Below are 10804 nucleotides of genomic sequence, written 5' to 3'. Positions count from 1 at the left end.
TTGACGCGTCTCCCTGGACCATATTGTTTGTATTTTAAATTGGCAGCGCGCTTAGCACATCCGCCGGCGCGCAACGAGCCGATAGAGCGATGCATGCGCAGATGGGGATGCGGACGAGGATGCGATTGTCGATCCAGTGTGAGTTGCACGAAACGCGCTTGCGGACCAATAATTGATTGCCTTACCGTTAGGCAGCTGCTCAAAATGCGCAAGTGGCAGCAGGTGAGCGAGCCAATCTCCCAAACCCGACCGCCAGCCACTTTGCACAGATGAGATTTTCAATTTGACTAGGGCCGCCCGAATGTTTGCGTATTAAATTTGCATGGAAATCTGTCTATATTGACCGAGAATGGCCAATGCAAATGTTTGCCGGGCCAAATGAATGGCCGAGAATGAAGAGACAGCAGCAATTGCTGCTGCTGCTTCTGCTGCTGGTGCTGGTGCTGGTGCTGTTGATGTTGCTGTTGGTCAGTCAACGGACAGGGGCAATGCACCCGGCGATGGCGTCGGCGTCGGCGTCGACGTCGGCGTTGCTGTTGCGATTTGCCTCTTTGGGCATTTTTAATACGCGTTTCCATTTGCGCTTGCCAAATGTTATCAGTGCAACGACAAGCGGCTTGCGCCACAGCAACAGCAACAGCAACAACAACATCTACAGCAATAGCAGCAAGCCCAACGCCAAGCGCTGAGCGCCCAGTCCCATGTCCCATTCCCAGCCCAGTCCCAGTTCCAATCCCAGCGCCAGTGCTAGTGCCATTCCCAGCCGCAGTCCAATGCCCCCATTGGTCCACAGCGATTGTTGTTATCGATGGGCCTACGCTATCAGCTGGGTACAGTTGCGCCCAATGCCCATGACTGTGAATGTAGCCGGAGTCAGACTCGTGTCCGTAATTGTGACTGTGGCAGCGACTGTGACTGTGCTCCGCACTTAGACTGAATGCAAAAACAAACATTTTACTTGAGTAACATTTGTTGTACGCTCAACTCTTCTCTTTTTTCTCGCAGCACAAATAGTCGGACAGTTGATAAAATGCCCGAGCAGCCTGCTGGATGGACGTGTCTGGTTCGATGGGGACACATATGCCCAGTGGCCAGTGCTCACTGGACTATGGACAGATGCAGTGCCATCATGTCATCAAGCATCAGACTGTGCACAAACAGTTTCAAATTAATTATTTGCAAGTGTTAATGCAAATGAACTCATTAAGACGCACAGACTGGCCGGGCAGAAGGCAAATTTGGCCAATTGATGGCTCGCTGATTGAGTCAGCCTTGGCCTTAGCTGCAAATCAATGACATTCGCTGTGACATTCAAACTATGCTTATTACATCTGTTGTTCACCATAACTAAGCATGCCGAACAATTAAGTTCCGTTTATACCTACAAAATTGGAGAGTGTTTGTTTAGATTCCAGTTACACCCGCACACTGCACTTACACTTTTCACAACTCTCTATACTTGTTAAGTTAATACGGTTTTGTACGAGTTCAGCTAGACCAGGCACGTCAGGCCAACAAACATTGATAGAGCTAAATTCCAAATTGATTAACAATGTTAATATCACGCTTGCGTAACGAGCTGATAAACTATTGTTCGACGGAACTGAAGAGCTGGACACGGGAGACACGGCGCCTGGAGAGCTTGGGGCGTGGCATAATTGGGCCTTCTTGCTAAGCTGCCCATGCGTGATGCAAGTGCCTCGATGGCTCATCAAATATAAGTATATTTATATCTCGCATCTATTCCGCAGAACTCCCAGCCAGAGTTTGTGTGGCTCTTCGCAAGTGCTCCGGCTGATTTGTAACACCTACGAGACTTAAGTGTATCGAGACGAATATATTGACAGTTATGCCCCATACCAACTGGATGCTGGGGAAGCTTTTCGGAGGCAACGATTGACCAAGTATAGATAGGTCCCACTGCCTATGCGTAATGTGAGTGCTGCATGTGATCCATGAGAGATTATTTCTATTCATAGCTCCGTTCGCAGAACCCTCAGCTGGAATATGTGACGTGGACCTATTTACGTCCAGGGGCATAAAGTCGCGTTATGTAAATTGAGAATGTTGTTTGATAAGCACAAGCAGCCAAATATGAAATTGTCTCTGTTTTGATGTTAATTCTACATATGATAAGACTGCAGTTCCTCACCATTCGGGCAGACAAGCATGAGACTAAATCTATAAGCAGGCATGATGCACACTTAATTTTGGATGGTTACGCTTCCAACTGCCTCATCCTAGAGGGCATTGGAAGACATCTGCGATCCCATGAAATACAAATACCTATATATATGTATGTATATATCGATGTACGAAATCTCATAACTCATGTGTCTGATTTTACAAGTTGCTAAATTGAATATATATTTTTCTGTTTGATTTTAAAATCAATGAAATCATTTCGTCATTCAATTAACAGATCATTCTAGCTAATTTTAGTTTAATATATAATTTATGTGAAGTAAAAGTGGAAGGAATATTCCAACTCTCAGACGAGAGTATACAATCTTCGGCTCGTCAAACCTATTTATTTTATTTTATATTTTTGCTGAAGCTAATTTGCGTTATCATAGAACGTGTCTAATGATCTTTGGACTTGTTGCAGCTGAATGCCATTAGAGACAATAGAAATTGCCCGGAGGTTGCACTTACTTCCTAGTTGACCCCTGAATTTGAACCCCACCACGTGCTTATCAATATCGCAGGCTCATTGTTCGTGACACATTTGCCAATTGCGAGCAACACTCGCGCATTAGCGCGATATTTATTAATTTTTATTTCTATTTATTTAAATTGATGACCTAATGGCAAATGAAGTGAATTCTTTGTTGTCACAATTGTAATCATTAAGCGAAGCCAGCAAGGAGAAGCAACGCACTAATCAGAGACCAGAATGCAGCCCACATTCTGATAAGAGCGTTCACTGGGTGAGCCAACAATAACAACAACAACAACAACAACAACAACAATAATAATAACAATAGCTATAATTGAATGACGCAAACTTATTCATTGGTCAAAATGAAAACCCTTGGAAAACAACACCAGACAAGAGCTCTAAACCCTAACGAAAAACTCCTAAATGAAAACTGAAATGAAAACCCAATGAAACAAAACAAAACAAACAAGCGAACAATAAATCAACAATGAAATTTGTTTTCGGTAAATGCATCAAATGCAATTGGCTTAATTTTGCGTTATATTCGATATCATATTTTGTGGCAACAGCGACCAATGCCAATACACACATACCCAAACTCACACACACATGCACACAGTAATTTATTTGTGAATGGGTTATTTATGCCAAAAAGCTAACACTGCACAACATGATTGCGTCGTCTAGAAATCAGCTGAGAAAAACTACAGCTAAATATAATGTTTATTTGATAATATTTATTTTAATATTCTAACATTAAATTTTTGTTTGTAAGTTAACATAAATTGGTGAAAATAGTTTGCAGCTTATTTCAATATAAAGACAGACAAAAGAGTCTCAAAATGATTGAGCTTTAGGTCAAATAAAGTTAAGCACAAAATATTATAAAAACAAAGCAGTAAAATGGTTAGAGTAAATAAATAAAATGTAACTTAAACGGGAAAAATTTTATTTAAATGAGTAGTACAAATCTTGCAGATTTAACTTTAAATTCATAAATTTCAAAAATCGATCAAAAATAGAAATGTATTCTTAAAGAATAAAAAGATATTCTGACAGAGCTTTATATTTCTATCAGATTCTTAGTGAACCTCCTAACATTGCGAGTTCTGTCCTATAAATTGATGCTGAACAGTGTAATTCTCATTTCTAAATTTAACATTAAAACCGCACAATTTCGCGATGAGCAATTAAATATTGTGTATTCGCGTTTTGAGTGTGAATCGAGGTGGTGTTGGGGCTAACCATACGCAAAACCAAATCAATTTGATGACCAAAACCAACAGTCCACAGCTCGGAGCCCACAGCTCAGAGGGCACAGCTGGCAGAGTCCATGCAAATGCAGCAGCATAAATCAAGCAGAGCTCAGCAGCCCTGCTGCTGATTACCCCTGCCGCCCAGCCACACCGAAAAGAGTTAACCCCCAAAAACAAAAACAACAAGAGCTCAGGGCACGTTGGCGTTGACGGGCGATTGGACAACGGAAAGACTGGACTGAAGGGTGCAATTCAATTACATGTTTGTGGCAAGCCGCATTGCTCAATAATGCAGTTAATATTGACGGCCAGGCGGGCGGGGAATAGCGGGGCGGGGCGAAGGGGCAGCCTAGTGGGCTGCTGGGCTGGTGGGCTGCTGGGCTGGTGGGTGCCAAAGCTGTAAGAGCCATAGAGCGGGCAAGTTTGACAAGGTTGATGAAATACCTCGACCTCTGCCTCAGTCTGCCGCTGTCTCAGCCTGCCTCTGTCTGTTTGTCTGTCTGTCTGTGTGGCTCTCTGTCTGTCCGTCTGCCACACGGTCTGCTGCATCTAATTCAATTTTCAAAACCCAAAATTCTGTTGACCAAACTGCGATGATGCGTTAGCCGGAAGGGGTTGCTTCAAGCAGGCAGCAGTGGGCGGTTCGCTCTCTCGACCAAAGTGTTTATAAGTTTTTAGCCAATGTTATTATTGTTGCCGTTGCCGTTGCTGTTGTTGTTGTTGTTGCTGTTGCTGTTTGTGCTGCTGTGGCTGCTGCGGCTTTGCCTGTGTCCATGTTGTGGTTCGAAATGGAATTTTGTTAGCTAATTGAATTTTAGTTGCAACTCATTTGCCATGCACAAGCCAAGCCAACTGCCACACCGAAGCAGCCAGGCAGGCAGCCAGGCAGGAAGAGAGTCAGGCAAGCAGGAGGCGGGCAGGCGGCAGCAGGCTGTGATGGGGTTTGGCTTTTGGCCATTTAATTGCTGTTTTAATTTTAGCAGCAACAACAACCGACATTCAAGAGCTTCGCGCCAAAGTTGCTGTTGTTGTTTTTGTTGTTGTGGCCATCGACGAAGGTAGCAGCAAAAAAACAACAACATTTAAAATCGCATAAGGTTGATTAATGCAAAGCCAAAAATCAAAAAAACAAAAAACACCCACGGGCACTTGCAAAAAACCTGATACTACGCCTTGCAGATGCGGATCGGCCAACACCAATAACAACAACAACAACAACAGCATTAACAACTCTCAAATGCAAACACTCACAAGTGTTGCTTTCTCATTGCTGGCATACCATCTGGATAGATTGAAACTTTGTATATGTATATTTCTTGTTGATTGAGCTGGTGGCTTTTATTTCGCCTAAGATCAGTGTGAGCTGATCTTCTTTGGTTGAAAGGTCTATGGATATGCACAGAGGTCTTGGACTGATAGGCCAGTCGGCTCCGCTTTTATTTGTTGAAATTGTGGAAAAAAGAAAAACAAAAATTGGCAGTTGTTATGAAATTAGTATTATTAATTAGATAAAAATAAATGTTGAATGAATTATTTTATTTTAATTTACTTCGATACTATATTGGGTTTTTAAATAACTATCTAAAATATATTCAATTAGTTAGGTCAATTATTTGAAAGTTTTAAATGGTCATCAAGTAAAGTAGATTTTGTCAAGCATCGCAGCAGGGCAAACGATGTCCAAGCAATTAGCCTGGCAGTACCCCCTATTATATTATTTAGGAATTACTTGGCATTATTTTAAAATGTTTTTTTCCTTTTTTGGCATAGCAGCTCGTACAATAAAGTATACCCCGCCTATTCTTATATTACGGAATTGTTCTTTGCATAGCTGAGGCAAAAAATTGATTTAAATAAGCGTGACATGCGCATGACTTCTGCATTCGGCGCGCGCCGCCAAAAATCGAAAGCAAAACCCGTACGAGCCAAGGAAAAATGGCTCGACCCTACCGCGCACAGCCAACGCAAACATGCACACGCACACCCACACACACCCACACTCACACACACACACAGCAAGTCATCAAAGCTTGGTTCGCCCTCTTTGCGGGTTTTCGGCTGTGTTGCGCATTCTCTCGTACGAATATCGTGTGATTATTTTGCTTTTATTATGCCTTCTACCCATTGACAGTGGGGTATATTAGCTTGAGGGTAATATAAATGAAATGCATATATATTTTTGATCAGTTTGATCCAATCAATATGTCAGACAAACGCCATCAAATCGGAGTTGGTTTTCTAAATAGATTATAATGAGTTCAATAATTTTAAGCTAAATGCAGGGTATTTTATAGTCGAGCAATCGTCACTATAGTGCTTTGTTTTTATTTAGTTTATTTTTCTTTATTTATTTTTATTTTTTCGTTGGACTCGCGCTGTGCGAGTGATTCATGCTGTGATTTCCTGCACAGCCTCAAAACGTGGCCTGAGCTCTGGCTTTGGCCAACTACTAACAGAAACTGAGTTGACGTGACTATGACATGACGCGGCTGATGTTGTTGTTGTTGTTGTTGGTGGTGGTGGTGCTGCTGCTCGCTTGGGCATTATTATGTGCAATTGCCCGTTTGCCGTTGCCGTTGCTGTTGCTGTTGCTGCTGCTGTTGCTGTTTCTGGTCGTTCTAGTTGATATTGCTGATTGCCATTGTCTGCCGAAAAAGCAGCAGAAAAATAAATGTATAAAAACGCGGCACAGCTTCGTCCGCTTTCAGCAGCAGCAGCAGCAGCAGCAATCGCTCCGTCTACGTCTCTGTTTGATTGTGTTGCTCGCTTTGATTGAAGCCTTTCACTCCATGCAAGGCAATTGTCATTACTCTGTGCAGCAGTTGTGATTGTTGTTGTTGTTGCTGCTGCTGTTGCTGTCTGCTTTTAGTTTTGTAGTTTTATTATTGAAATTACCAGCAGCAACCCGCAGCAACAGCAGCAACAGCAGCAACAGCAGCAGCAGCAGCATCTGAAACAACAGCATCAGCTCTTTAGCTACTGAACATAACTTAACGTCTATGAAACAATTAACGAAATGCACTAGCAACAACAACCACAGCGGCTGAAATTGATGTCAATATAATGGCAAAATAATGGCATAGCTGCTCTGTCCGCTAGCCTCGGATCTCTTAAGACTATTGATGACGCTGATTGGGAGCTGGCAGCAACACGTTGTTGCTGCTGCTGCTGCTGCTGCTGCTTTGACGTTTCAAAATGATTGCAACGAATTACAAACAACAGCTTTAGCTGCAACTGCAGCCCCAGCTTTAGCTCGAGTAACTGCAACCTTTCATAAAAACAATGCCAAGCTGACAACGAATCAATGTAACTACCACGCTGTGGCGCATCGAGCTCCAAAGCAGCAGTTAGCAGCACTAGCAAAAGCAAAGAGCAAAAAGCAAAAAAGAAGAAAAACACTGACGGCGCATTAAGCATGCATCCTGTCTGTGCCAAGGTTGCTGCTGGCTCTGCCATAGTCAGAGACTGAGGCAGAGACAGAGCCACAGTCGGAGCCACAGCTATGGCTATGGCTATGGCCTGCATGGCCTAGCCACCAACGCCGACGCGAAGAAGCAGGTGTTACCAACAATTACTTTGCACACGGCTGGCTGGCGGGCTGACTGACTGCCTGCTCCCTCACAGATGAAGACAAAAAGCAATGTTGGCTATGTTGTTGCTGCAACGCCAGTTGTTTACAACTAGACGATGTCGACGCTGACTTCCATAGGCAGGCAGTTGCAGGCAGGCAGGCTGGCCGTCCGGCAGGCTGTTGCCGAGACTCCATCTCAGGCGGATGCTGGCGCATATTAAGCGCAAACTATTAAAAATAAATCATGACACAGTATCAAGATCAGCAACGTAGCAGCCAACAAACATGAGTCTCGACTCGGCTCGGCTGCTGCTGCTGCTGCTGCTGCAAGGGGCTCGATGCGCGTTTCTGTTGCTTCTGTGACATGAAAAAGAAGCTGAAAACAAAGCAAAGGTAAAGAACAAGCGCCGTGTGGCGCTTTGCATGTAGCCAACTGACCAGCCAAGCGGAGCTGTAGGAGTTGCCAATAATGTCATTGTGTTGCAATTGCAACTGCCATGCTCGACCTGCACTAACAACAGCAACAACAACAACAAAAACAACTACAACTGGAACTGTGTGGAAAAGTTGTTAAGGACAAACAAAGGGACAAATGATTGCAACTTGCGGGCAACATGTGGCCCTGCCCTATCTGGAGAGCCGACATTGTATCAGCAGCATGTTGCTTCCGAACTAGTTGCTGTTGTTAAAGTATGTTGGCGGCGTAGCGCAGTTTATAGATCTTAAGCCTGGCATCAACAGTTGCTCATTATGAGTGGCTGTTGTTTTCTAATGGACAGCACAGCCGGATATTAGTGTCACATTTAACAGTTTTGGCTGCCAGCAGCAACATGTTGCCGTTGCATATCCGGCTGGCCGCAACAGAAACAGCAACAGCAACAGCAACAACAGCAACCGAAAGGTAACAGCAACGGCGGCATTTAACTGCCAAATCAGCGTTACTTATTGCCGATACGAGGCATGTTGCGAGCCACAACAATTGGTAATAGTTGCAGCCGTTCAACAGCAACATGCAACAGGCTGCTACCGTCGTGCCTTGCACATTTTTAGCTGGACACAACAAAGAATTTATGGTTTCCCTATTACGGCTTTGACATGTATTGGTAGAATTATTTTTAGATTTATTGATTACGCGCGCTCGTCGCGTTCCAGCCAAAGGCACAGCCAATTGTTGCTTGTGTTGCTTGTGTTGCTGCTGCTGTTGCTGTTGTTGTTGCTGTTGCTGCTCCGGCTACCGTTGAGGCTGTAATCGCTTGGCTCTATTAAAAACAACAAAACGTTTAGGCCTTGTGGCGCTCTCGACGGATGTGTGGGCCACTTCAGCCAACTGTGGAGCACTGAACACCACATCAACAGCAACATCAACATTATTTTAGGACTCCATGTTGTTGTTGTTGTTGTGAATGTCGACGCAGATGCGTGGCTACTCTCGAGTGCAGCACCTAGTTCCGAGCTGGCTGTCAGTCATTTACTATGGCTCAAGTGTTGTGCAAGGGCACTGGCAGGAGTCGCTCCTGGACTCGGACCGGTTCGGGCAGCGACACAAGCAAATTTGTAATAGGCGAGTGCATTGATAAGCAGCAAAAGATCTTACATTAGCCAGGCACAGTTAGTGTCCAACAAAGAGCTTTACAAAGTTTTACGATCTCAATTAAATGTCAAATGAAATGCCAGAAAATTGCTATTTATGCGACAGGCCGCGGCCACAGACAGACTGACAGCAAATCCCAAAGCGAACCGACACAATCAACGATAATTTCTAGGCAAATAAAATCAAATACGAATACCCAGTGCAGGAGAGGAGGCTTTGGTCTGGCTGATGGGGATGGGGACGAGGAGGGGCTTGGATATGCAGGGAGGGGGCATACGGGTATACGAATGCCGGTTACCCCTACTTTGGATCGCCACGTTTAATATCACATTTTGATCATGACAATTTTCCTTGCAATGTTTATGCAACTGGCTGCGTTCAATTGACAATCGTCGTGGCGACGGAACGACGGCTCTGAAATTCGATATTTATGCAGCAGGTTTTGCATTTTATACTTATCAAAATTGCTGAGGCCATATTAAGTTTCACACAGGTTGCATGCGGGCAACTGCGAAATGCACAAAATGCATGACAATTAAACGATTGCCGACAAACAGTTGGACGGATGGACGGCCGGAGGGATGGACGGAGGGAGGGACAAGCTTCGGGTCAATCCTTAAACTGTTTGCTCCAGCACGATGTGCCAGCCTCCCACCTCTTCTCTCCTATATCCATCTATCAGCATAGCCAGTGCTTTCTCTCTCTCTCTGTCTCTCTCTTTGTCTGTTGCTCTTCTTTGTGGAATTATTGGCAAAACAAAAGGCAGCCCCGTTGCCTGCCGCCGTTGGGGTGTGTCCGAGACACACAATGTTAACTTTACAATTCAATTGAAAGTTATTCAACTCACGAACTACTTAAGATCCGCGCGTTGCAAAAAGAAGCGACTCGACTCTGGGAAAAGCAAATGCAACACACTAACAACAACAACAACAGTAACAGCAACTGCAACTGCATCAGCAGCACAGCAGCGAGCATATTGCACACGTACAACCGACTATTGCTGCTGCTGGTTGCAGCTGTAGCCTGCGGCAGCAACTGTTGCCGTTGCAGTAGCAGCCGGCCAGTCAGCCAGTATCTGTGTTGATCATTTGTAAAGCGCTCTACGACAGATATGTCGTTGGAGCAACAAGCGCACAGAGCCCAGCTATATTTGGAAATGTCGAATCTCCAATTCGCTAACTGAAAATATTAGAGCAGAAACTATGTCCATTAAAATTAGCTGGAAGGAAAGCCAATGCTGGAATTAGCATTAAATTGAAGTATTTTAATAGCTGTCATATCTTCAATTGAAATGTGCAAAATATGGAGATACCATGCAATTGAGCATGGACATATATAATATGATCGGGAAGAGACGATAGGAAAAAATAGTATATTGTGTGTATAGTATATTGTGTGGAGTGTACTAATGTATTGAATAATGGATACAAATAGAAGTATTCTTTTATTATCAAGAATAGTTAGGATTAACTAAGAAATCAGCAGATCTATTGCACCTATTTAGTTTGCAATAGACATAGTCAAAACTAGAGTTAAACTTAGATCAACTAAAATACTACTAAAGTCTAAAAAGTGCAGAAAATTATTACAATGGTATACCCCATGAGAATATTTTGTTTACCAGACCAGTCAGCAATGCCCCAACTCACAGCCAAATATGGTAAGTGATATTATTAGAACTAGGAAAGACAGAAAGTATTAATTGATAACTTAAAAGTGAATAT

At 43.6% G+C, this 10804-nt stretch overlaps 1 long non-coding RNA gene across 1 annotated transcript; it reads left to right on the top strand.

The window, feature by feature from the left end:
- The first annotated feature begins 1066 nt into the window (after positions 1-1066).
- LOC149269446 (uncharacterized) lies at positions 1067-2390 on the top strand. The gene is made up of 3 exons (XR_016269822.1): positions 1067-1691; positions 1752-1935; positions 1992-2390. It is a non-coding gene; the product is annotated as an uncharacterized LOC149269446 (long non-coding RNA).
- Positions 2391-10804: the final 8414 nt, after the last annotated feature.

Source organism: Drosophila arizonae, chromosome 4, assembly GCF_054131065.1.
Source record: "Drosophila arizonae isolate 15081-1271.41 chromosome 4, UAZ_ARI_1.0, whole genome shotgun sequence".
Lineage (NCBI taxonomy): Eukaryota > Metazoa > Arthropoda > Insecta > Diptera > Drosophilidae > Drosophila > Drosophila arizonae.
This window is presented reverse-complemented; position numbering and strand designations above follow the sequence as displayed.